Source organism: Sciurus carolinensis, chromosome 7 (assembly GCF_902686445.1).
Source record: "Sciurus carolinensis chromosome 7, mSciCar1.2, whole genome shotgun sequence".
Taxonomy (NCBI): Eukaryota; Metazoa; Chordata; class Mammalia; order Rodentia; family Sciuridae; genus Sciurus; species Sciurus carolinensis.
Window position 1 is genome coordinate 108,636,372 of NC_062219.1, and position 25,825 is coordinate 108,662,196.

At 39.2% G+C, this 25,825-nt stretch overlaps 1 protein-coding gene across 1 annotated transcript in view; it reads right to left on the bottom strand.

Moving 5' to 3' along the window:
- The window catches only part of Adgrf2 (adhesion G protein-coupled receptor F2), a 38,387-nt gene extending 21,337 nt beyond the window's left edge, over window positions 1–17,050 (bottom strand). Inside the window, exon 1 of the mRNA XM_047557167.1 lies at window positions 16,867–17,050. The gene's annotated coding sequence lies outside the window, so the exon portion shown is untranslated. The remainder of the gene's footprint in view (window positions 1–16,866) is intronic.
- Window positions 17,051–25,825: the final 8,775 nt, after the last annotated feature.

Consider the following 25,825-nt stretch of genomic DNA (forward strand, 5'->3'; position numbering starts at 1 on the left):
AAGGAAGATGAGCTGGGGTTCTGATGGGTAAGCTCAGCCAAGATACATCTTCTGAAAGACAGTAAGCACCAGGCTTGGCCTATTATCCTTCCCTCCCCAGTAATCTGGAGTTGTATTTTCATGAATAGGTAGTGATTTCTTTGAAACCGATCTGTCATTTTTATGTCTACCAGAAATAATGTCAAAATTCAACTGATTCCTTGACACTGAGAATGCTCAGCACACGGTGGGAACATAATGCATTCAATAAAGGAAGAAGGAGGGAGGGAGGGAGGGCAGAAGGAAGAGAGGAAGCGAAGGAAGGAAGATGAGTGGGAAGAGTTGAGGATTTGTATCAGGATCTGTGCTCTATAAAGAATTCACCAAAGTTAAGAACGTGAATATTGAATTTTAACAATTTTAATCTTTTCATCCTGAGCAAGGTCATCTTTGGAAGATATTTGATGTCTTCATTTTCAAATGAAAGGATTAAGAAGACCTGGATGTCATTGCAAAATCCAGGAGCTATCAAAATGGCTGATACTTGTTACTTGGCCATTTTTAGTCCAAAAGAAATCTTTACCCAGTCATGCGTAGTTCTACAGCAAACTGTGTCATTATTTTAAAGACTAGGCAGCAACGATTTTTCGATCATGTTCCTACACTGAAATGTTAGTCTAGCTGAAATTCCACTGAAATTCAATAATTGTTTAAAAGATTTTGTATTGCCTGTTTCAGGCTGGTTGTTAATAGTGTTTTTTTGCAAAGTCTGTAGCTTTTACACAAAGGGGCAAAGGGAGTCCATTATTGCTCATTATTTTTAAGTGTCTTTAGTGGCAATGCAGATGGACCCACAATTTCAAGTTAAGTGGAAGACTTTTTCCATCCTTTATTCCAACCTAAGTTGTTCAAAAACATAAAAACTCCTGTACCAAAACCATCCAAATGACCCGTTAGAATCATCACCACACTGCAATTACTGCTTTGGGTACCATTATCCAAACTAAAAAATTAGAAGCATGTTGACATAATTCTCATAAAACTTGATAATAAGTCCATACTTTTTCTGAATTAGCTTTAATAATTTTCATCATATTCAATGTTCTTTCTCTTGTTTAAAACTTACTTTATAAATTCTTTAAGAAATGAGAAAACAAGCATTCATAAAGCTAGCATTACTTGGCCCCCAAACTCAAGTAAACTTAAAAAAAAAAAAAAAAGACAGTTGGGCGATTTATTGAGTTTCACAAATCAAGATGAAAATCATTTTGTTTGCTTAAACTTTGAATGTGTTGTATTGAAATATAATCTTTATTACATTATCATTTTGCTTTAAAGTTGAAATATAATTAAGTTTAATGTTTTCTCAAAATGCTTTTGGTTATTACTAAATTTATATTTCCATGCCTGATAAAATAAGCACTCTGAGTTTTATGTGGGAATGCTCTTCATTAGACATGAGCCCTTCCTTCGTTAGACTTTGAAGTGTGACCTTTTTGATTTCAACAATGGTGACTCTGATTCCTAGTGACTTTTTAACTTTTTCTCAATTCTTTTGACTGAAAGAAACATTTCCTAGAGTCAACTTTGTTGTGTTTAGCTTATAAAACGGATTGCTTTTTAAATACAGTGGCATGTTTTGAGCTGGGCTCAAATGAAAGCATTTTTCTTCCAGATTTGTTGACATTAAGCCACAGACATTAACTCTTTTTCCAGACCCACAGAAAGTTCGGAAGAAGTAAAAGGGTATAGTGGCAAAACAGAAGCTTTAATATTTCAACCCCATAACCCCCCTTGCCCAGGGCCTTTGTCCCTATTTGTTTTCTGAAAAGCCACTGGTATCTAACAGTTTCCATCTCCTTACCCCAGGTGGCTGGAATATAACTCTAAAAGAAGGGGTAGTTGAACTACAACTCTTGCCTCTCAAACAAATGCCTGAAATGTTGCCTTCATGTAGCATAAGACAAAAACTTCATTACAAACATTCATTTCAGAAATTTATCTCTTAAGAACATACACCGAAAAAAAATTAAAAACAAACAAAAATCACCCCATGTGATTCATACTTGTCCCCCCAAATTAAAGCAATTACATCAGTACTGAAATTTCACCAGGGGAAATGTGCCAAGTACAACATGTTCAATTTTTTTAAAAAATAAAAATCTAGAAACTGCTTCACTATCTCCTTCATTAAAAAAAGAAAGAAAGAAAAATGGAACCACAAAGTATACTGATATAATGGCTAAATCTGCAAAAGACGTAACATTTCCAGTCATCAAATTTAGATTACACTTCTCCCTTCTCTTGTCTGATATCCAGATCTAAAGAAAGTGCTTAAGATGGTCATTTGTGTGCTAATTTCACAAATAAAAATAGAATCCCTTATTTCCAAGCGATGTACTAACAGTTAGAAATCAAACAACAACAAGGATGACTTCTTTCCCTCGGCCCCCGCAGTAAAGTCACAGTGAAACCAGACATCTGATGCTCAGCCTCAGGACTGGGCACTTGGACGGGTTTGCTCCTCAGAGACCAACAGACCCTCAGGTCAAAACTGGTATAATCGACATGACAGGAAGTATCTCAAAGTTCCAGATTCCACAAATGATTCTCATATTTGTTGGCAATTTAATTATATAAAATATCTCTTCCTATCTAAATCAAAATCCTCCACCCAGAGACATACAGTTGGCTGGCAATAGGCACAGCTCGATAACCTGAAACAACAGGCAGAATGAAAATGTGTGAGTCACATACTAGGACATGTTCAGGGTATGACTCCTTCAGAAACAAGCATTTGCTAATTAAAAAGTACACACACACACGCACACACAGAGCAACTGAGACAAGTAATTTTGTAGAGTAATTTCGAAAAAAAATCCTTCACAACTTGACCTCTTACATCTTAATTTAACATCAACAAAGAGAAAATGTTTTGGAATAGCCATCACAAATCGCAACAATCACAAATGTAAACCAAACTCCAGACAAAACTTTATCAGCCAACCAGGAACATTTCAACCACCAGTTTTGTCAGTTGATAGTCTGAGGTTACTACTTGCATAATTAGGTTTTATAATTGTTGAGGTTTCAAATGAGATTCCAAAAAGAACTATAAAAGTTCACAAGCAGACTGTGGGTATACACTTCAGATGATCTCAGGGGCGGAAGATTGGCCAGCGTCGGTCATTAACCATCCCATCATGTCACCCTTGGTCAGTGACCAGTGTGTACCTCCTGCTTGAATGTAGTCATTATGGAAGGACAGAGGAGACTAAACAGTTATCGTCTGATTACTGTGTTAGAGACTATGTTGATGTTAGCTCTTTTTATGCCTTCAAACAATTCTGTGCTACTAAAATGACTTCCACAATTTTCCAACGTTAAGGAGCTGAAAACTGACCCTGCCCAATTTTCATTTACCAGGCAGCATATTTGGTATTTGAACCCAGGCCTGTTATCTTTTTGTTTTTTCAGAATGTCATGTGACTTTTCTAAAATATGAAACAGCTGATTTTCAGAACATTTTCACACATAACTTTTAACCTGATGTCATAATAATTTTATGAAGTAAACAGGATAAGTATCATTTTTTACTTGTCTATTTGAGAGAAAATCATGGTTCAGATAGCCACTGATTTTCCCAAAGTCATACTTCAAGTTATCAAAAGATCCAGATTCTCTTTTGACTCCTTATCCAAGGCTCTTAAATAATGTCATCCCTTGGTATTCACAGGAGACTGGTGCCAAGACTTTCCTTAGACACCAAAATATGAGAATTCTTAAGTCCCTTATATAAAATGGCATAGTATTTGCCTATGACCTATGCCCATCCTCCCTTTTACCTTAAATCATTTCTAGATTGCTTATAATAACTAAAGCAATGTAATGCTATGTAAATAGCTGTTATATTACATTGAAAATAATGACAAGAACAGTCTCTGCATGTGTTCGGTACAGATTGATCTGTAGTTAGTTAGGTAATCCACAGATGCAGAACTCACAAATACAGAAGGCCAAGTACACATTATTCTGTGTCTTCTTTTCTGTCCTTTTTGGAGATGGCAAGTGTTGGTCATCATCTCTAGCAAAACAATGAATACCAGTAGTTTTGTGGGGTTTGTTATTCCAGATAAATGTATATTTTGTCGGGGATTTTTCTAGAGGCGGCATCTCCAATGGAAGTGGAATCACTGTCTCAGGTCAATAGGCCAAATATTTGGAAGCAAGGATGATTTTTCATGCCCCAAACCATGCCCACAGTTACCTACTCATAGGTTTGGGTGAGCCCTCAGTTGTCTTCAGAATCCCAGTTTGCTAAACCTTAAGTCATTTTCACTGGTTCCTCTGAGACTCAACCAGTTTCTCCAAACCTTTTTTGAGTTGAATACTTTCCTCTTTACGCATGCAGGTTGCAAGCAGGGCCAGCTCACACCTGGAATGTACATAGTGAACAGGGACGAGCATGGGCAGACCGCATCTATGCCAGGCACTTGTCCAGGTGTGCCCTGAGAATCATCCACCTCATGAGTCACCACAAAACCAAAGAGAATTTCATTTGACAGTCAAATGCTGCCAAGATAGAGCCTGTAAAAATCAACACAATTTGGATAGGAACTCTAAACAACTAGGTAAACTCCAACTATGGCAGAGCTAGCAGCAATTCTGAGCTTTTGTACAGAAATAACTTGAAGTACAGTGAACACCGCGATGTTGAAGCAATAATAAAGTATATATGAATTATGATAAATCTCTATACAAAGGAATGTTACATAAATATTTAAAAATATTTAAAAAGACTTTTGATAACTCATTAGTATGAAATAGCAGTATTATATAACTTTTGGATATTGAGAAAATAAACACTGAACAGGATTCTCAAGGCACAACCAGAAAAAAAAAATCCATCTGGAATTGGAGTATTTCAAGCACCCAACAAAATGTTGAAAACCAGCAAATAAATTCTCTAATTGCAAAAGAAATTTTTAAAAAGTGTAAGATTTAAAAGAACAATTCAAAAATTGTTAAAGGAAAAAAACGTAATCTGAAATGGGGTGTAATGCAGTAGTGGAGCACAGCTCCTGAAGTTCATTCTCCTTTCCTCTCCCCATTAACCAAACACAGAGTAGACAGTATCTCTGGAAATGTCAGTAATGCCCAGAAATCTAGAGAGAAGCAAAGGTGAGGCCTTTTGTTTTTGCTCATCTGTCTTAATCATTTTCTGCTGTACCACAGAATACCGTGGACTAGGTGATTTATAATTAGTAGAAGTTTATTCGACTCACAGAATAATGAGTGGAGGCTGGGCAACCAAAACTATAGCACTGGCCTTGGGAGAGTGACTTTGTGCCACATGGTAACATGGAAAGTATGAGCATATGAGACAAAGAAAAACTGGGATGAACTCATCTTTTTATCAGGAACCCACTTACTCACTAACCAACCCCTTCCCAAGACAACAGCCTTAGTCCATTCATGGCGGCAGAGTCCTCATGACCTAATCACCTCTTAAAAGCCCCACGTCTTAATGCTGTTACAATGGCATTTAAACGACTTCAGCATGAGCTTTGGAGGGGACATTCAAACCATAGCACAACTAACTAAAGACCTCTAGAACTAGACGTTGGGGATACACTGTGAACTGGGGAGAGAGAACAATGAGATTACCTCCTTCCTGGGAAATGAAGACTCTGGGGTTCTACCCAGACAAAGAAACAACCCAGAGCCTTAAGACATTTGACACTGGGATCTATAACCTATGGAAATGGAGAAAATTCTGACACCATGCAACAAAATCTCAGTATCAGAAAGCTAAGCCCACATGAGCAGGTAACTCTGTATTTGTTCCCTGTCACTCTTCGAATTATTCTCTGTGCTTCTAAATCCCACTCTGCTCCAAGAAGCTGACATCTGCACACTGTCTTGCCTGTTTCCAGTAGGGATTCTTCCAATGGGAGTCATTGGGAAGAGTTGGGAGGGTGAGAAAATAAATAGAAGAGGACACATACTCCTCATTTCCTCTTCCTCCATGGTTCGGATCCTAGACGTGACTGCTTTTCTCTGGCCTTTGTTTCTGTTGGGCATACTCTCTTTCATGCCTCAGTTGGCCCCTGTCTCCAATGGTTTCCTTCTCTTGCCTCTTCAAGGTCAGTGATAATAATGGTTTTCCACTTCTTCAGAGCCCCCGTTGTCTCCCTTTTTGGGTCTTTAGCCCTGCCTACTATGTAAAGAATCTCTTCATTAAATTTTTTCAATTTAGTCTTTTCACCTAAGTCCTTTTCAGATAAATCATATTCACAGTTAGCTGCTGCCTCAGAGCTCTGCTTTCCCCAGCTATTCCCTTAGACTGCAGAAAAGCGAACAGAACACGAAATACCCAGACTCAAAACCATGTCCTTGCAAAAAAGAATTAGTGTCAGGTACAGAAAGGGAGAAGTCAAGAAAACACCCACTGTGTATCGGGGTAATTTAAACATAAGCAAGGTAAAAGGTGGTACATCCCAATGACTCAAACATATTATAGAGAAAGATTTTAAAGAAAAACACAAAGGAGCAGAGCTTATGAAAGACAGCCAAGAAACTCCAATCTAAATATTAATACCATACACACACATACACACACACAGACATGCACACACAAAAATCCTTCACAATTAGTTTAAGGTATAGAGCAAAATAACATGAACATGGTTTTTAATGCAAGAGTTCAAAGTAGATCAAAGTCAAAGTTCAAAAATCAGAATAACATGAAATTCTTAAATAAATCAGGATCTTGAAACAAAGACACACTAATGAAAACTAAAGTATCAACATAAAAGATTTAAGACATTCAGTAGAGGTACTGATAAAGAAAAGGAGATATAGAAAGAGAGAAGATAATAGAGATAGAAAATAGACAAAGATAACACAAACAAAAATAAATGTAATCCCTGAAGTAAAGTATACAGATAATATGAACCTCCTCTGGAAGAAAAAACTATATTCAGCTATAATGTAAGACCATTTTCCCTGAAATTTAGCAACAAGAACAGGTCAATATAAAAGCATAATGGAGTTGTCAAAAATTGTGTGGCAAAGGACTAATTAGAAAGATGTTGAGACCTCATTTGTGGTAATAAATGCACATGGCCTATGTAATTAACAGGGTCATTTTTAAAAAATAACTGCTACCACCCACAATATATTTTATTAAACTGTCCTTTTGAGTATTAGAAAGACTATTTAGAAAATAACAACTCTTGTGAGAAAGAATTACTTTTAAGTTTAACAATCCCTTAGGTTTCATGTGATAGTCTTCTTTCCTATTTAATTTAAATAAAACAAGATTTAATAATTTTAGAGGCATATATAATTATTAATAATTGTGCCTTTTCTATTTTGTTTTAAGTCTATCTACCCATCGATCTACTGTGTCTTTATCTGTGACCATTGATATCTGTGAAATATCTGGAATAGGGTTTAACCATTAACAGTGATTATTTCTAGGTAGAAGGATTTTGTATGGTTTTACTTTTATCCTTGAAATTTTCTGTTCTATTTGAATTTTTATAATAAATATGTATCATTTCTAACAAAAACATTATTTTAAAAGGAGGGAAACAGTAAGAAACAGACTTGAAAAAAATATAGCAGGATGCTAACAGCAAGTAATTCTGGAGGTAGGAATGGGAGTGACTCTTATTTTCATTTTTATACTTGAGATTTTTCTAATTTCTAAAAATGATTTTTAAAAAGAAAAAAACAAAACCACTGGAAACAAATACAGCACAATATTAACAATGACTATGACAAAAGAATAAAAATTTTTCAATATGCTTTTTTCTGTACCCTATACTTTCTACAAATAATTGTTTTTATAATAGGAAAAATTTAACTTTCAACATTGAGGTAGAAAGAGAATGAAGTAATTTAGAAATTAGTTCTATGTTCTTCTCCCAATTCTGTCATGACTAATTTTATGAAATTTGGCGGGGTACTTGGTTTCTCCGGGCCTTTTTTCTCCATTAATTCATTCATTTATTCATTTGGAAAACATTCACCTTCAGGCCTCTTTCTTGCAGGGTAAAATTTAGGCTCTAGAGATGATTATGAAGTTAAATAGGCTGTGATCTGACCCTGCAGGAATCTACAGTATAATTAAGGAAGACCAGTAATAAAAATGGTATGAGTTAATGCTCTAAGTATCCTCCTTGAGATATACAGAATTTATTTTTGAGGCCTGCAGCAAGAAGAAATAAACTCAAGTATAAATAATGGATACGGGAGGGAGGTCAGAAACAAGGTGGCAGTGAATTTGGACTTTGTCGGGGCAGTGAAGAACAACGTTCCAGGCAGAGGAGCGGCAGGTCCAGAGCAGGTTTGGAACATCCAGGTGAGGCAGGGATGACTGAGAAGGTCACAGTGGAGCATCAGAATTGCCATGGGAGTTGATGTGTGGAGCTACTCAGTCAAAGAAAAATCTTTGGAGGAGCTATCAAATCTTCCAAAGACAAGATCAAATTCCATTTTCTCAAGTTTATTTTGCCACCATGTAGTGGGTAGTTAGAAGGTAGAGGCTGGAGACAGGATGTCAATAGAGAGGCCATTCCTCAACCAGGTAAACAACTAGAAGGATCCAAAACTTGCAACTGTAGGCAAGTAGACAGTGGGCCCAGAGCCAGCAAGCCTGATAAGACCTGATGCCTAATCTACGATAGGGAGAATGAAGGGGGATGCCACTAAACATTGGGTTGAGAGGAAAAGATAAAAGGTTAGGAAAAATAACACATGTGTAGAAGGTAGCAGAGGAGATCCAAGATGGTGGACTAGAGGGAGGGTGCATTCCTTGTCGCTCCATAACTTGGGTTTCAAGCAGAGGAAATCTGTTTCTCTGTGAGGCAATCTTTGCTGTTTATGGATCCCCTGCTGTTTACCCCTTTTGTCCACCTTGATCACCCACAGTCTACCAGCATATTGACTACTTTTTGAGTGTAGATTGCTCACTGACAGCCACCTATCATTCACCATGTGCCTCTTTGTCTGCCTCTTGCCTGCCCATTGCCTGCCTTTCACCTACCCATCATCCACTGCCCAAGGCCCACCTACCAATCATCCACTGGTAGCCCTGCAGACTGACTGCAGACTGCCAGAGGATCACCAACTGCCTGCTGTTGCCTGGAAGTCCACTGTTACAGTACCCATAGGTTTGGTTACATGTGGCTGCTGCCATTTTGGGACAACAGCCAGGACCTGCAGGACCCCCAGTCTGACTGACCACACCCTGCCTCTAAGACCCCCAGCCTGACCATGCCCATGCCCTAAGCTGCAGCTCCCCATTTGTCAACACGTTTGGAAGCCAGTATGACCATCTTGGATTATTCTGGAAGCGGAAGTCCCAATCTTCAGGTGGGTCACATCCCATCCTGAGAAGCCTGCTGGAGACTGGAAGCTCATTGTCAGGTACCTCACATGCATCAGGTTACTGAAGACTAGGAGGTTTGAATAGTATATGACTGTTATAGTATAGATTTTTTTTTCTCCTTTTGGAAAATTTTTGACTTTTTATTTCTTTATTTTTCTTGCTCTATTTTCCTTGCTCTCTCTATTTTCCTTTTGTTTACCTGTTTTCTCAGAGTCTCTCCCTTTTCTCATGATAACAACCAACTTCTTTTGATTACACTTTCCTCTTTCTACTATCTAGAACTTCTATATACTCTTTTCTTATCCCATTAACAGTTACATCCTACACCCCTTCCCATCCTCTTTGTCCTCCATTAGAAACTGCAGACCTTATTGCAAATCTATTTGTTATACTATAGATAATAATTGAACTCATCCTCTCTGTTTATTATGACAATATTGTTAACAGATTCATAGGGGCTATTTGGTTTACGGCTGCATATTATCTGTTCTGGGTGCTGCTAATATTGATCTCAACCTTAAAGAAGAAGTTTTGGAAAAATGTAGGGTCACATAATAAGCCTATGGGGGGAAACTGCAATACCCTAGATCTGCACTACTAGAGGGGAAGATACATAAACAAAAACAAACAAAAAAAGTAAAGAAAATGTTCCAAACAAACCTAGATTCTATATTAATAGAATCCAGTGACAGCATGTTAGAATACATGTCAGAAAAAGAGTTCAGAATATACATAATTAAAATGATTTGTGAAGCAAAGAATGAGATAAGAGAGCAAATGCAGGCAATGAATGATCACTCCAATAAGCAGTCGAAAGAGCAACTGCAGGAAGCAAAAGATCATTTCAACAAAGAGATAGATTCTCAAAAACAAACAAATCCTTGAAATAAAGGAAACAAAAAACCAAATAAACTCAATGGAAAGCATTACCAACAGACTAGATCACTTGGAAGACAGAAACTCAGACAATGAAGACAAAATATTTAATCTTGAAAATAAAGTTGACCAAACAGAGAAGATAGTAAGAAATTATGAACAAAATCTCCAAGAACTTTGGGACATCATGAAAAGACCAAATTTAAGAATTATCAGAATTGAGGAAAGCACAGAGATACAAACCAAAGGAATGAACAACCTATTCAATGAAATAATATCTGAAATTTTCCCAAACCTGAACAATGAAATGAAAAATCAAATACAAGAGGCTTACAGAACACCAAATGCACAAAATTACAACAGATCCACACCAAGGCACATTAATAATGAAAATGCCTAACATACAAAATAAAGATAGTATTTTGAAGGTTGTGAGAGAAAAGCATCAGATTACATATAAGGGGAAATCAATATGGATATCAGCAGAATTCTCAACCCAGATTCTAAAAGCTAGAAGGGCCTGGAATAACATATTTCAAGCTCTGAAAGAACATGGTTGCCAACCAAGAATCCTATACCCAGCAAAACTAACCTTCAGATTTGAAGATGAAATAAAATTCTTCCATGATAAACAAAAGAATTTACAAATAGAAAGCCTGTGCTACAGAACATTCTCAGAAAAATATTCTATGAGGAGGAAATGAAAAACGACAATATAGGTCAGCAAAGGGAGGAACTACCTTAAAGGAAAAACCAATCGAAGGAGAAACCAAGTCAAGTTAGAAACAAAAATAAACTGAGAATACAAATCATATCTCAATAATAACCCTGAATGCTAATGGCCTAAACTCATCAATCAAAAGACATAGACTGCAGATTGGATTAAAAAGAAAGACCCAACATTATGCTGCCTTCAAGAGACTCATCTCATAGAAGGACATCCGCAGACTAAGGGTGAAAGGATGGGGAAAAAACCTACCACACACATGGACTCAGTAAAAAAGTGGGGGTTTCCATCCTTATATTGGGTAAAGTAAAATGTAGCAGAGAGAAAAAGACAATACCTATGTCTTCAGAGTCAGAAATTTTAATGCTATTAACCAAGAGGGGACAAGTCTAGAAACAAAGAAACATGAGGAAATTAAGTTGATGTTTGGGTAGCACTTAGTTTAAAAATTTTGTTTTAAGATTTACGTATTTCCATTATGTAATTTTTATTGAAACACATTTACTGTTGTCCATATTTCAATAGACTTTTCTTCTACAAAAGCCATGTTATCACAACTGGAGGACATATTGTGTCATACTGCTTCATAGTTCTGCAAAAGCATCCCAATAGTGTCTCATTCACATGACAAATGGTTGAGAGATGAAAAAGCCTGACAAAAATATATAACTATATAACAGTCCTTCATGAAAGAATGATTTCTGACCTATGGACATTCATGAAAGCATCAAATTTCAATATTTACATCATGTAAATCTTCATAACTGTGCTCATTGTTAACTGGTAACCCCATTTCCTCTTTCACAAAATGAGAATATTAAGGGGAAAAACTTGAAGTTGCACCACTGCTCTGATATGGCAGGAGATGGATTAAAAATGTGGACCACTTGACTCAATGACTTAATAATGACATTGAATATACATAATGGTAATATTTAAACTAGATCACAAATTGGAGTTTGGGTTCTTTTGAACATCAACTCTATCTCATTTCATGTTTGTTTTTCTTCCTCTTTGCACAGATGTAGTGATGGAGATAATGATATATATGGGAGACTTATGAATAATTGTTTGTGATTACTTTTTATAAACAAAAAGATGAGAATGACCCAGAATAGATGTTCAAAAGTAAAAAGCTATATGAAAGTAGGGAGCTATCTAACTTCTACAACCAGAAGGTATTTCCATCTCTCCAGTTCTTCATATTGAAGGCTCATTTCCTCCTTTGGTCCCTTAAATTTCACATTCTTTCTTGTATTTCTTTTCCTTATTTTTGCTTTTGCTTCTTCCTAGAAGGTACACTTTCAGACTTCCTTTAATGAAGATCAATGGGTGATAAACCCTCTGAATCTTTGTATGTCTAAAAACATAACATTTTCTGTCATTCTGGATGATTAAATGAACATATACATGGTCAAGGAATCGAAGGTTTTGTTTCAAATGGTGACTTATTTAGAATCCAGCTCTGGAACAGGAAGGAACTTTTGCATCAAATACTTTTTTAAATGATTTTATCAGAGAAAGACACCAGGATAGCAATCAAGAAATAAGATGCAGAGTGCTTGGATGAAAAAGACAAGCATCTCAGAGGTGCAGCCAGCATTCTGGAGGCATGAAGAGCCTTCTAGATAAATTGATGGAGGAAGAACCAATACTTAATGTCTACACTGAAGATCAGTACATGAAGATCATGAAGATGCACAGCTGTCACAAAACTAGATGGGCATCAGTGTGACTGGTTTTTGTACTATAACTGAATTTAATTAGCACTAGAGTCCTTCTTTGAGCCAATGGTGGGAAATTTGCCCATACAAGGTAAATTCATGGAATTTTGGTTCAAACTAAGCCTCTTTTGATTAATTCAAGAACTTTCTCCTTCTCTTCCTCCTCTTTTCTTTCCTGGAACAATATCCTGGCATTAGGAAATAAACATCTAAAGATGTACCCCCACTGCCAGCTTCTGTTGAGATGTGCAACCATGCTGGTTTTAGGGCATCATGCTCAGCCCACTTTGCCACATCTGCAACATCTGAGCCTGCTCTCCCTGCGAGTATCCAGCTGCTCTGTCTGGACCAGTCTCTGCCACTTCCCAGGGGCTTGGGAAGTACTTTTCCCTCATCCTGTATTCTTCCTCCTCTCTCTTCCCAGCTCTGTTTCTCCAGGAATCACAGAGACTTTCTGCTTTCCAAAATCCAGTTCTTGCCATAGGAAGCCCAGTTCTCTCCTCAAACCAGCTGGGAACTTGTCACCATTTAGTCATTCTGCATCAGTATTGTGCCTCCCTCATTTTCCCTCATCCGTGACACCAACCGAAGCACAGAGATGAGTTCTCTACCTTCAAGAGATGACTCTGGGCTTAGAGCCTGTATCTGGACAACCTTTTGAGATTGTGTCTGTCTCTTTGGCTTCTTTGAACATTTCTTTTTAAGTTCTGAGCTTTAAGTTCCCTGCTCCAGTGGATTATTAAGTTCTTTCATGTCATACAACTCAGAATAAATTACTAAGGACCCAAACTCAATTCCTACTCAGGTGATTTATACATACACTTGCCTCAGAAGGTGATGGTGGGTGAATACTGGGGAATAGACAGGGATTTGGGGCAAGGAAGAAGAAGTTGCCCCTGGTGTTTGACTTTGGACAGGTTATTGACAGACTCCCTGGTCATCAGCTCATATACCACCCAATCAATGCCTCTAGAAGTGAGAGGATCTCAAGTGACTAGGGGTGCAGGAAGAACTGAACTCCAAGATCCAAGGCATTAGGGACCATAAAAGGTCTCAATGCCCAGCTTGCACAGAAGTGATGGTACACTCTCTTCCAGCGGCAATGACAATTTGAGACTATTTAAGATCCTTAGAATTATTACGTAGCAAAGGGACAGCCCCTCCAAACACAAGACTCAGAGGAATTTTCTGCAAAATTTCTGGAGGGAAAGAAAGGAACCGAGGAAAATGAAGAACTTGTTAACTGATTCAGAGACTCTTTGAAGAAATGTAATATTTTTAAAATTTAGTGTGCTAAATTACCGTAGGGTAAAATTTATACCTACTACAACTGGAGCATCATGCCAAGCATAATACCTCGCAGCATTTGTTAATAGACATCATTTCATGCATCACAACTTGTAAGGACTAGTCTGCTATGGATGGAGTTTTGTTTTTGTTATCAAATATATTAAATATGTTTTCTCCTGTAAAACTTTCAAACTAAGAAAAACTGATTATCATCATTCCATTCTTTAAAACAAAGATATAATTTGAAAAAAAATAGCTATAATAATAAATATTGGCTTTGGTTTATCAACAGTTGCCACAAGTTTTCAAATTGTAGTTCAGGACTCCCTTTGCCTTTCAGTTGGAGGAAGATGCTGGACTCTATTAATTTTAGCATTATTATTATCATTATTATTACTAATTACTTGCCTAGGTGCCCCACCCATGCTTGTCTGGAAACTACAGGTGTGCTGCCATTTGAACAATGTGCCTGGCCAGAACCCACTGCCTTAGGAGATGACATCAGCTGACCCATCAGTCCTTGGCCCAGGAATTTGGAAACTTGGATAGGAAAAAAGAGATGGGACTCACTCTGTTCATTGAGAGAGGTTGCAAAAGACAATAGCTCACAGCAGCAATTTCCAGCTTTGATTGTACATTAGGATTCCCAGAGGAGCTTTTAAAACATAGCAGTGTCTGGACCCTACTTCAGACCCACAGGACCAGAGTATCTAGGAGCAAATATCTGGGAGCATCTCCACTAAAACATCTTGAGTAATTTCACTTCCGTGTGACTGAAAAATTGAAAGAATCCTACAACAAACACCCTTCACCTAGATTGCACTAAGTGTTAACCTTTTCAGGGAAGAATGGTCTTTTAAAACTCTCCTTACACTACTGGTGTGACTCAGCACCATGCAGAGTCAGAGGAATGAGAAGTTGTGCTCCATTTGTGTACAATGTGTCAAAATGCATCCTACTGTCCTGTATAAACAATTAGAACAAATTAAACATTTTTTAAGTTTTTTGGGGAAAAAAAACTCTCCAGGTGATATTAAATAGAGAGCTGAGAAAAGCCTCCATGGTTATATTAATATATAAGTAGAAACAACCCAACCACAGAAAGGACAGAACAAAATGAAACAGATGCAGCAAGAAAGACGGAAGTGGAAAACGAGAGTCAGGACCCTGTCCCTCTTACTTCGTTCTGTGAGATGCCTGGTGTCATCATAACAGAGTCACCTACTGGGTTTAAGCTAGTGTGATTGATCATTGCAGTTAAAAGACTTAAGAATAATATGTAGAGAAAGCAAGAGGTTACTGGATACTTACAGCTTTTTAATGTCTATTACACTAAGAGAAATATATAAAAATACAAATCCAGAACGCCATGAATTCCCATGAAAATGAAACTAACCTGTTAAACTATATGCTTTCTGATGTAGCTATTATGTACTAAGATAAACTATTCTCCATTGAATAATGGAGAATTAAGTCAAGTCTCACTCACCAGAGACAGTACCCATGCAAAAGGGTGGTGGCTGTGGTCTGCACATTAGGCAGGAGCATTTTATCACTGACATGGTTTAGAATTGCCAGAACACACTGAAAACATATTTAGAAATATTGTTATCTACAGAGACTGCACTCCATTATTGCCTGGACCTGGGGAAAATCACCCCTACCCCTTGTGCCCTCCTCATAAGTTCAATTTATAAAGACCAACCCATCTCCAGGCTTTGACCAGTCCACTGAGTTCATTATCTTTAAACGAGATTCTGGTTTCTGTTTACAATTTTTCATTCATTCTACAAATAGACAACAATGCTGTAACTCTATATTATGCAAATATTTGTTGGAAGGGGATTTAGACCTATCTGATCTTAGGATACAATCCATGAAGACATAAAAGACAAAGTCTGCAGTCTATTAAGGCCGATCACTTGCTAAAAATATGCTCGAGATCATTTATCGAAGCTACCAATAAGTTGATTTTTCCAAAAGACAAGAATGTGAATGAACTTTGAAAGAGGAAATGTGGAAAAACAAAAACAATGAGAGATAAATTCAAGCCTCACCCTTTTCTTGGTAAGCTTTCTTTAAGGGGGAGACCCATTTTGTCAAAATTCAGAGGATAAAATTTTTGAAGCAAAACTTGATGTTTAAAATTTGCACTCAAATATTTACAAAGCTTCTTTCAGAAAGAAGAAAAGAATAAGGTTAAGGGTCAATTACAATACTATCTTAAGAAATAGTGTGAAAGATGAAGGAAAGGTAGACATTTGGGTACGCTCTCCCGCAACACAAGAAAGACAACATTTCAAACCAAGAAAAATCTCCCTGCAGTTCACATTATCTAAGGAAAAGACTGTGTAAGACCAAGAGATCTCAGTGCACTGGTTTGTATATGGAATTGCAGGATTTTGTGAGTAGGTGAAAAAATAATTCTTTGGTTTCAAGATCTGAGGTTTGTGAACCTTAGTAAGAAATCAATATTATGCATAAAATTTCAAAGACTGATGAGAGAAAATAATAACAATGGTTCATTAACCTCTGTATTTGCACTGAGCCACTTGGAGATTACCAGAAAGAAAAAAAAGTCAGAGATTTTAATTTCCCATATTCTGAAATTTGGATGGTGATAAGAGGAGCACAGAAAAATAAATGTAAACAAAAACAGGTTCATAACCAGGTTGGTGCTCTTATTGAATTATGTAAAGAGCTTCAAAGTTATCACATTCCTTCTTAATACTTACTCATTGTATATGTTATTCATTAAGCCCCAAATTACCAAAGCCTTGCAAATATAGAATCATAATTGGCTGCTCATTTCTGAAATTCCTGTCCAAAGTTAGTCACTGGAAGGAGAAGGAGGACATAGAACTACTCACTGTGGCCAACCTATGAGAAAGTCACAGGTAAATTTGCCCCACTCCCTGCAGCTGGAGACACACAGCTTCCTTCACCATATCTCGTTTCAAGTCAGCAGACCAGGCTCCTGTCCCTCTGAGTCGTCAATTTAGCCCCAACTGTCAGATCCTGAAGCAGAGGCAGCTGGGCTGGGGCCTGCCCTCCACAGAGGTGCTACAGCAGCCTCAGTAGACAGGATGAGTCTTGCTTGGGAGCAGCTCCCAAAGTGGGAGGGGCACAGTGCTGGGGAGTGAATGAGTCACACACTAGGTGACACACACAGACTCACAAAAAGCAAAGTCTTTGGCAAGGGATCCAGGGCTGTGGTGGTGGCACGGGATCTGCAGTATTTGGTCAGACCTATTTTATCCTTTCAAATCTGCCTATAAGCCTGGAGGTGGGATATTGAAACCACAGTGTCTGTGCTTGGGGCTCTGTAACTGGCTAGCCGCCTTTCTGGTTACTAAGAGGGTAATATGGATGCCTATTTATTTATTCCTGGTTGTCCTCACTTCCAGGCATGAGTTGCACTGGAATTCTTAACCTTCTTGTGATTGTCTGGGGCCACACAAATAGCTCTATCATGTTAATGAGCAATTCAAGTTGATAGCCCCTGCATCAGCCCAGGTCTCTGGATGACTGTGATAAGCAGAGAAGCCCCTGCTGAATCACAATGGGCATAAGAATAAGTTGTTCTTTATTGTTCTTAGTTACTGATATGTGGGAGCTCTTTTTACCTCAGCATAACCTAACCTATACTGACTAATATGAGAACAAAGGCCCCTGAAAAGCTGCATGGTCAGCAACGTCGTTTTGTAAACCTTGAAAGGCTCAAAAATTCTTTCCAACTCTTCAAAGAATCCATGAACTTTTTATCATTCTCAATCCCATGTTTAAAAAACTACCTTCATGTTTATCTAGGGTTTAGCATTATTTTAAATATTCACTAAGAAGTTCTTAGAACACAGTGAGAGACCCCTTTCATTTTAAATCCCTCCTCTGCTCCATCTTCAATTTGTGTCTTAGACTCTTCTGGATCTTCTAGGGAGTGATCAGAGCAAGAAGGGAAAGTTACAGGTGATTATTTTTCACTAACTCTAGATTTGAGAATTCCTTTGGGGAATAATACTCGTCCCTTGAGATCCATTCAAGTTCATACCTCTGATGGGAAAAAAACATTTTTTTTTAAATGGACTTTATCTTTTGGAGAATTTTTAGGCTAAGAAAAATTAAGCTGAAAGTTCAGAGATGTCCCATATATCCCCATCCTAAATACTCACAACCTCTTCCATTATCAACATCTGAAACACCAGGGTATTGCATTTGTTAAAACCGATGAATTTACTCTGACACATCCTTATCAATCATGTTTTCATTATGTATATACAAAATTCTCACTGTTTCAGATATGTGTGGAGATACATATACTTAAAATACAACCGACCCCTGACCTCTCAGAGCTCACAGTCTATTTGGAAGCAGACACATACATAAGGAAAATGTACAAGGTCTTCTCTGATAAGAGCTGAAACAAGTCAATCAAAGCAAGAAGGGGCTATTGGAGGCTGTGTCAGGAGCCACTTTGTAGGACACTCAGAGCCAGACCAGGCCTGGAGGGTCATATCTTATTTATATTGATGAGCAAAGTTTGGGCTGCAAATTATGAAACTTGTTCATAATTCTTTTGCTCAGCAAACTTTTATTAAGCATGTACTAGAGATGAGGAATGTACAAGATGGAAGTGTTCTTAATGATCACCCAAACGCAACCCCACACTACACAAACGAGAAAACCAACTCGGCTATTATTACCAGAGCTGGGACTCCTGACTTTTTCCAAAGCAGGAACTGGCCCACCTGAACCAAATAAAGCAGGACTCTGAGCTGCAGCTCCAGCCACATCATCAGCCATGCTGGGACTTACACATTGTACCCTGGTCATACCCTGCTGAGGGTTTGTCCTCTGGTTTCCAGCCTCCAAGCCTTTGTGCATGCTGTGCCCTCTGTCTAGGACTTCTCTTGGCTCATGCTTGGTATTCTTTCTAGAGGAAGCCTCTTCCTAAGCCCCAGGTGAAATTAAGCACCCCTTATTTTGCACGAATGCACCTTATCATTGATTTTCTCTTGCTAGAATCTGTTCTCATCTCCATCAAGACCGCCACCTGCTCTGTCCTGTTCATCTTGCTCCAGCCACACAAACTGGTTTACAGGCCCTTCTTTCTGTTGACCTGTACTGAAGCCTAAAGGGCTCCACCCATCTCCACCCACAACCTCACACCTGGCTGACTCACCCTTGTCCTCGAGTGTCTCCTGCCCTGTCCAGCCACCCTGGTTCAGGTCCTCCCTTGACCACCATGGCATACAAGGCTGGCACCACCTTATCATTCAGGTTTTGGCTCAAATGTCATTGGCCCAGAGAAGTAGTCCCTGTTGTGGTTGTCACTGTTTAGGAACCCAAAACCACACTGCCTTCTCTCTTTCTTACCAAAATCCAGATTCGATGATTTAGTGTGTGTGTATGTGTGTGTGTGTGTGTGTGTGTGTGCGCGCACATGCCTGCACACACTCAGTGGTAGGGATGGGACCCTAGGCCTCCTGCATGTTAGGCACTGAGCTACATACTGAGTCCTCAAGTCTATTTTTTTTAAACCCTTTTTTAAAAAGATTTTTTTAAACCTTATTTTTTAAACCCAAACATGGAAGAAATGCCTTCTCCATGTCTACACACATGCAATTGAGCTTGGCAGGGATAAATTTACAGAATGTAGTCATCTCCTGTATTTTCCTGACTCTAAGGTGCCAGTGGTTATAAGGTGTTTGTTGTTTTACGGACCCCTGAGAAAAAAACATGCTGACAAACTGAAACAATGCTCGGAAACTGTGAAACAATGCTCCAAATATATCCCAAAGCCAAAGATTAAAAAATGTACATCTCACGATGGATAAAATATGGCAGTTTCACTTTAAAACAATGAATGTAGAATTCCACAGCCCCTGCTGGCAGCTGGCCAACCCTGATACGCAGGCTCGTTTCCCACAGGCCTTGATGACTAATGACATCCATTGACTTTCTCTGAGGAGACTGCTCTACAGCCTCACCTGGCATTTCAAGGAGAAAATTGAAGCCATCCAATGGGGACTCATCTACTTCTCAGCTCCAAGCCTGCCTGCATGGGCTCCTGCCTTCTCTTCCTTCCCTCCTGTCTTGTTAGGAGTGTTCATCTTTCTTTAGAAACTGGTCTCCTCACAGGAGCTCTATCCCTGCCTCCTCGGCCCTTCCCAAGGACTGCACCCTGCAGACTTCCTTCCTGTTCCTGCACTGTCGCTCTCTTCCCAGACGGTGGGTCCTCTCACCAACATTCAGACATGCTCAACATCTCCCTTCTAAAACAAGACAGAGCAAAGCAGAAGTCTTCCTTGTCCCCTCTCTTCCTACGGACCCCGTCCCAAGCCCTCCGTCCTACCTACATTTCCGAGCACCATCCACACACTGTCTCCACTTCCTAACCTTGCCATTCTCTCTCAATCTAGTTTTCTCCCTTTGCATGATGTAGAACAGTTGTACAAAGGACACCAATACTCTCCACCTTCACAAATATGTATATACTCTCTGCTCTCAACATGCTCAATCTCTCAGTATCACTCAATTCATTGGCCACTTTTCCCTAAAACACCTTTCTTTTTTAAAAAAATTTAATATAATTTGTGGTACTGGGGATTGAACCCAAGGACCTCCTGCATGCTAAGCAATCACTCTACCATTTCTACCATTGAACCACATTTCCAACCCAATACTTACTTTCTTTTTTCAAATTATTTGTATCTTTTTAATTTATGGTGAAAAGCACATAACAAAATTTACTCTGTTAATCATTTTGACTGGGAGGATCCATGAATTGAAATTAGGGGCAATCAATCACTGAACCACACCCCCAGCCCTATTTTGTATTTTATTTAGAGACAGGGTCTCACTGAATTGCTTAGTGCCTCACTCTTGCTGAGGCTGGCTTTGAACTCAAGATCCTCCTGCCTCAGCCTCCTGAGCTGCTGGGATTACAGGTGTGCGGCCCCGTGCCCAGCACTCTCTTAATTGTTCTATAGTGCACAGTTCAGTAGTATAAAGTGTGTTCACTTTGTTGTGCAGACCTTTAGACCACTTTTCACACAAAACTAAAACTCCACACTTATTGGACAATTCTCTATTTCCACCTTCTCCTAATCCCTGGCAATCACCTTTGTGGTTTCTGTTTCCATGAATTTGACTAATTTAAATGGAATAGCATGGTATTTGTCCTTTTCTGACTGGCTTATTTCATTTAGTATAATGTAATCCTCATCCATGTTGTATGTAGACAGAATTTCCTCTTTTCAAGGTTGAATAATACCCCATTGTATGCATATCCCACATTTTCCTGCTCCATTTGCCTGTCAATTGACATTTGGGTTTCTGAAACTTTCCTTCTTGAATTCTTGAGTTCCTCACTTTCCTCATTTCCTCTCTGGTCTCCTCTGTTGTGGAAATTGCATTCAGCAAGAGACCAAGCACAACTCAGAGGGTTGGAGAACTCAGGTTTATTTATGCTGGTGGACCCAGATGAGCCATTGCTCTGAAATTCTGGGCCTCAGCCTGAGGTTACATGGGGCCTAGGAAATTTGACATCATTTCTTGGCCATTACAACATCGGTGGTTTTGAATTCTTGGCCTACAAGACCAAAGACCATGTACGGGAATTCTTGGGATAAGCCGTTCACAGATGCAGATCAAAGTCAGTGAACACCTGCGAGTGATACCACAGTAAGTGGTTTCTCAAGATAACTGTAAGTTTACATCCCTAATATATATATATATATATATATATATATATATATATATATGTAAACCTAGCATAGATCTGTTACTATTTAACTAAGTATTTAAATAACACTCTGACAGAGAACAAAGCTATAAAGTAATACTTTCCTCTTCACATCACCAAACTTCTAAGGGTTGAAGTTTGGGAAACTCCAACACCCCTGTCCTCAGCCCTCTGCTGTCCACTCCTCCCTCCACAACTAGTTCCCTCATTTCTCTTCTAAGCACAACATTCCCACATCAGCACATCCTGATTTCTATTTCAAAATATGTATGAAGGGTTTGGGGTTGTGACTCAGTGGTAGAGCAGATGCCTAGCATGAGTGAGGTACTGGGTTCGATTCTCAGCACCATATGTACATATTGACATCTAAAAAAAATTTTTTTTTAAATCTATGTCTTCATATTTCCCTCTAACCCCAGTCATCATCGTCTCTAGCCTGTGTTAACACACACACTTCTGGTTGGTATCCCACTCCCACACTTGACCCCTTCCAATCTGTTTCTAGAAATCTCCTATAGTATGTATTCAATTATATCACTTTTCAGACTAAAACTGTTCTCCTTGCACTTAGAAAGAGGTCTGTGTGCCTCCCCGGCTCAGACATGCTGCTCTTCTAGGCTCGCCTTGGGCCTTTCCTTCCTGTGTCCACTGAAGCCCAGATGTAAGGGCCTTGTTCAGCTTCTGACACCTGCCCAGCTCATTTCTTGCTCTGGGCCTTTGTGTATTCTGTTTCTTCTGCCTGGGATCACCTCCTCCTCAGCCTTCACCTCACCACCACCACCTTCTACACATACACATACACACACAACCCTTTGTGTGCTACTTCTCCTCTCACATGCCATGAAGACTAAGGTGAGGAAAGACAGCGCTGTGCAAGTGCTGACCTTGCACTTATGTGACCCCCTCCCCTCCCCCACCCCCACCCCCACCCCTACCAAGAATGAGGGACTCCTTCAGTGCTGTGTCCTAAGTCCCTCTTGCCACCCCTCAGTCCAGCCCTGCCCCTCTTGTGTCGGAACATCAATATACTCTCCTTTGACCATTTTCTCTAACAGGGTCCTCATCCTTCCTGCTTGCTAACCCTATAATCCTAAAGTACTGCACCCTGTTTGTCTTCCTTCAACTCATTCATCCCAATTTATGAACCTCTTATTTATTTCAGCATTGTCTGTTTATCTCCTCTCTCCCAGGAAAATAAGAACTGTACACACATTAAACATTTGCAATGAATTTAAAGCCACAATTACTTCAACCCCCCTTGAGGGAACCTGGCTTCGAACTATGAATCTTCTGTGCACCTCCTCCTGCCTTCTGAATAGTGGAGGGTCTGAGATGGGAAGTAAGGGGTCTGGGAGCTTTGTGAATTTCCAAGGATAAAAAGAATTAAAGTATCACTAGACTCAGGATTCTTAAAATGATTTTTAAAAAACTTGACATTGGACCCAATATTCAAAATTCAAAGGCAATTTGATATGGTGTAGTGAACTGATTTCTGACAAGTAACAACAAAGTTTTTGTTTCATACACAAGAAAAGTGTTTCACTCTTAACATGTCAACTGTCCATAAGACCACCAGAAAAACCCATTGATCAAAGAGCCACATCTAGGGGCTGGAGTTGTGGCTCAGTGGTAGAGTGCTTGCCTAGCATGTGTGAGGCACTGGGTTCGATTCTCAGCACCACATGTAAGTAAATAAATTAAATAAGAGTTCATCAACAACATATATATGTGCATATATATGTGTGTGTGTGTGTGTGTGTGTGTGTGTATGTATATATATATATTATATATAATATATATATATATATATATATATATATGCTACGTCTATTGGACTTATTATCAACAGCAAGAAAGAACTTCACCTTGACTGTCAGCAAGTCTCATGAGAGGGAAATCAAAGGGAGATACTCATAGGGTTTGAGAGCCTTGAAAATCAGGGAACTGGTTGACATTGGGCAGAGTGTATGGCACATGGCTTGGCTAGGTGGACACAATACCAAGAAGGGTTTCAGCAAGTCTTGAGGAACAAGTAATTACTTCTGATGATAAGTTATGTCATTTCATTGATGGTTTTATCTTCCAATATTTTCTGGAGAGAAGGTGTCTATGCTATTTTTGTTGCTTTGGGTTTTATTTTACACAGGGACAGGAAAGGATGCCCAGTTTCAGTACCATTTAACACCAGGACTGATGTTGGTCCTTTTTTCTAAACTCACCCTCACAATTTTAATTCATATTCCCTCTCCTTTGCCCACCATCCACCCTTCCTCAAGTTCATTGTTTAAGTAGTCAATAGCCTCATTTCCCATCTGAGTCACTAAATAGGCTTTTAAGGCTCCAATGTGATCAGTAGGAGATCTCATTATTTTTCTCTTACAAGGTTAGTATCTACCATGAAATTAGTCACTTGGATAATTTTCAGAGTCTAGTTGTTGGAATGGACTGTGGTGATGAACTACTCCTCAGGGTAAACGTATCCATTCAATATATTCATCAACCCTTCTCAAGACGCCTCCTTGCTTTCTTTAGGAAAGGACCCGTCCTTTTGGCTGGTTCCCTATGCCTTTTAATATTTACTAGGTGGTCCAATTCTGTTCTGCATCTGACTACACTTCTTAGTTCCTTAATCATGCTGAATGTGCTGCTCTTCTGAGGGCCTGTGTGTCAGCCTGGGCAAAGTTTCAGGCCCCCTTGTATCTCTTCCTCTTTCAGAGTTGCTAGGTCACTGGTGGACACTGTTGACTGACTGACTGTGGAAGTCCTCCTCTGGGATTAAACAGCAGTAACAGGCTAATGATGAGTTGCCACCTACTATTTTTATCACCTACATGGATGACTGAGGGCAAGAAGGGGTAACATTATAAAGATGCTGATATTTTTGGGAGGTACCTGGGATTGAATTCAGGGCACTCAACCACTGAACCACATCCCTATTCCTATATTATATTTTATTTAGAGACAAGACTCTCACTGACTTGCTTAGTGCCTCACTGTTGCTGAGGTTGGCTTTGAACTCAAGATCCTCCTGCATCAGCCTCCAGAGCTGCTGGGACTATAGGCGTGCGCCACAGCACCCTGCTGATTTTTTTTTTTTTTTAACAATAGGGTTAGAATAGTTCTTAAACTCAGATTCCTAATGTTTCAATTGAAGAAAGAGATCCAATGCTGCAGAACTTGATTTTATAAGACACATTCATTTCTAATCCAATACTTACCCTCTCCTTCCCTCAGCTTACTCCTCTGTAAGTGGGGATGTAGCAGACACTGGTATGTGCACCAATTTTTATTCCTTTTTATTTATTGATATGTCCTGAAATTTTTTTCCCCAAGGTAACAATGTGCTCTGTTAAAATATGTACCTTCCTACAGGTCTATGCTGCTAGGGCTGGGAATATAACCAATTTCTAGCCAGTGAAATATAAGTTGAATTCACTAGGTGAGGTTTTAAGGAAAGCATTTTTCCTATTGAAGAAAGTGGAGTCGGGGGCAGCAGACTCAGAGGTATGCATCTTTGACTGATGTGTTAGTCAGCTTTTTGTTGCTGAAACTAAAATACACGGCAAGGAAAACTGAGAGGAGGAAAGATTTATTTTGGTTCACAGTTCAAAGGTTCAGTCCACGGTGAGCCAACTCCATTGCCCTGGGCCCAAGGTGAGGCAGAACATCATGATAGAAGGGCCATGGTTGAGGGAAACTGCTCACCTCATGGTGGCCAGGAAGCAGAGAGAGGGAGGAATATGGGACCACAGGAAAGAAGAACCCTTCAAGGATACATCCCCAGGGGCTCACCTTCTCCAGCCACACCCCACCTGCCCAGTTACCAACCAGTTAGTCCATTTAGACTACAGTGGACTGGTTAGGTTACAGCTCTCATGATCCAAATGCTTTACTTCTGAACATTACTGCATTAACACTGGGGCTCTGGGGGACACTTCATCTTCAGACCATAACAGCCCACTCACCTATTCTCCTCATTCTTCCCCGGGATGGAGAGGCAATATCTACTTCGTAAATACCAAAATGAAAGCCAGATGCTGAGACTGGTGGAACAGAAACATAGTGAAGATACGGTTCTTAATACC